This window comes from Dasypus novemcinctus, chromosome 22 (assembly GCF_030445035.2).
Source record: "Dasypus novemcinctus isolate mDasNov1 chromosome 22, mDasNov1.1.hap2, whole genome shotgun sequence".
NCBI lineage: Eukaryota > Metazoa > Chordata > Mammalia > Cingulata > Dasypodidae > Dasypus > Dasypus novemcinctus.
The window spans coordinates 7,849,452-7,852,683 of NC_080694.1; positions in this window are offsets into that span (position 1 = coordinate 7,849,452).

Below are 3,232 nucleotides of genomic sequence, written 5' to 3' on the forward strand. Positions count from 1 at the left end.
TTTAGTTATGTCTCTAATATATCCACTTCTTTCCAGTTTGTTTCAAACACCTGTCATGTGGACTACTAGAGAGAGATCATTAATTAAATAATTAATCAAGCATACCCTTTATTCTTTCACACATTACCAGGTGCATATAATTTTAATACATCATGGAACTTCAGTTTTCTTATTTCCTTCTTTACAAAATGGGTTCATTCATTTATTATTATTTTTTAAAGATTTTTAAATTTCTTAACCCACACCCTTGCTTTTTGTGCTTGTACTCTGCTCTGTGTCTACTCATTGTGTGTGTGCTCTCTGTGTCTGCTCATCTTTTAGGAGGCCCTGTGACCTGAACCCAGGACCTCCCATGTTGGAGGTAGCTGCCCAATACTTGAGCCACATCTGCTCCCTGCTTGTTGTGATTATCCCTGTCTCCTTGTTGCACCTCCTTGTTCCTTTATCTCATTGCATAAGCTCAATTTGCCAGCCCATTGCATCAGCTTGCTTTCCTGCTGGTCTTCTTTAGAATGCACTGGGAACCAAACCCAGGACCCCCATATGGGAAGCAGATGCCCATCTGCTTGAGCCACATCCGTTCCCCCTGGGTTCAGTTTTTATTGATGCACTGATGATACATATGTGAACAAATGGTAACCATGTCTTAATAGAGCTACAAGCTAATGACCCAGCTAAGTTTATTGGTAGATTTTTACTATATGGTTGTATTTATTATGAAAAAAATAAAAGTCAATAATAAGGGAAAATTCTCTCATTTCAACAAATGTCAGATATCTACCTCATTCTAACCAAAGATTGTTACATGTGTTTTTAAAATTTTATTTTGATATTTGGTACTGAATTGACATTGACATTAGAGAAAGAAACATTATTTAAATAGTAAGCCTCATCTTGAAGGAGAAAATAATTGTTTCTATTTGCTAATGACAAATATATTAATGTATGAATATTAACAGAAAAAATGTACAGGTGAGTTTTAAAGAGGTTGCTAGCTATAGGATCCAAATAGATTTTAGGTGGTATGATACATTATAAGGGTAGGGACTAAATTTCCTTAAAAGTTATTAGAAGAGTCAGAACATATATTCACACAATAAAGCAGGGCATGGTTAGAAATGGAATGCTATCCCTTGTACTGAGAAAGTCACAAAAGTCTTTGAATTCTCAGTAAACTGAGAAATGGGAAAGCAAAAATGATTTTTTTCCTTACAATGTAGATTTTAGAAATTGACAATAAGTATGAATAGATAATTATGGAACCATGTGAGAATAGAAATTCTCCTATTTCAAATAGCTCAATTTTTACAACTGAGATACTTTAATATAAAAGGAATAGGAATAGAATTACTCATTTAACAACTGCTCAGAAATATAAAATAGAAATTATAAAATAGTGAGAACAGCACACAGTACTAGAATGCCTGACATTTGCTGTTCAATTAAAATTCAGTCAGTAGCTTACTTGATACCCTAGGTCAGTTACTCCAGGGATTTATGCAAGAGACTACTTCTCTATAGACCACTCAATGATAATCTTTTTCTACTGCCTCATGCAGACATTATCAAGGGGTAATCAGAATGAATTTAATTTGCAAGTGATTACAAGCATGCCAGGTTAAGTTGCCGATATCTTACTGCAAGACGGAAGTTTTCTTTTTTTCCCCCCTTGGCCATGTCCCAGGATCCTCTATTATGGACATTTTAATGAGCTACATATTTCCCACAGAGGAAAGAGAGTAATCTTGGGAGTGATGATGCCACATCAACAAACCCTTTTTATTTCATTTCTTTCTTTCTCCCCCTGCATAAGCCCCATGCCTATCAAGGAGTAAGTCACTGGGATTTCCCACTTTCAAATTCTTTTCCTTATGAGTGAAGGAACTGGATCAGTATCTTCAAACACATTCCTAGCAAGCCCCAACATCTAGTTTGAAAGTCATTTAATTCTTTCCATTATGTGCAATAGTCATATCCATGTTGTACCCCTGGCTGCATGTACCAAAAACATTATCTCTTGGGGCTTAGCAAAGATGGTTTTGCTTTCTGTGTCCAAGTGTTTTTTATGAAATTTTAATGTATCAGGACATGATCTATGGAACATATGATATAGGCTTATGGGAGTTGCATAGTTTAGGATTGTTCCTGTTTAGAGAGATATTTCTTTTTTATTTATTTATTTTTGTTAAAGTTATTAGATCTGAAGTGTGATGCTCCCAGGGCCCACAGGATGGACGAATAAAATATGGATCAGAGTGGACTTACTGATATTCTACTATGGAACTACTGTGACTAGTAATGGAAGAAATTGTAGCATTGATATGGAGAAAGTGGCCATGGTAGTTGGTGAGGGCAGGAAGAGGGAAGAAGAGATGTGCTGTGGGGGCATTTTTGGGACTTGGAGTTGTCCTAAATGATAGTGTAGGAACAAATACTGGACATTATATTCTCCCATAACCCACTGCGTGTACTGGGGGAGAGTGTAAACTACAACGTAAGCGATTATCCATTTGGTGCAGCAGTGCTCCAAAATGTATTCACCAAATGGAATGAATGTGGCACACACACACACAAAATAAATAAAGTGAGAAGTTATAGAAATATTGCATTCACTCAACCAATATCTCTCTCTCCTTAAAAACAAAGTGTTTTTTAGAATTCATTTCAAACTTTTTTGTATTCGGTCGCATAGGATATTTGTAATGAGTAATGAAGATATTTTATGTCTTCAAAAAATGTTATTACTAAATAACTTCAAGTTAAATGGTATGTATGTGTGGAATTAATTATTTTCCTTGTGTTCTGTCATGGAAAAAGCCTGAATAATCCTATTGCTCTCTTAGTTTGCTCATGAATGTTTACTCTGAAGACTTTAATGATTCATAATGAATGGGGATATGTGCATCATGGAAATATATGTGTGTGGAATATTAAGCCAGATACTTGGGAGCTCAACAACAGGAGAGGGGAGAGGGAGGGCAAGATGGTGGCTGAGTGAACTTGCCTGATAGTATCTCCTGCAGGGAGGCGGCTGGGCGCTGGCATTGGAGGCTCTTCGGGACTGGGCTGTTTCAGGATTTTTGCTGGTCGGAAGATGTCTGGACTTGGATTTGGTGGGAAGGTAACAAGAGGATACATCTATAAAATATACACGGAGGTCCTGGCTGCGCGCGGAAAGTTACCTCCTTGGGTGGGTGGAGCTGCAGCAGCAAGCGGGGAGCTGCTGCGGCAT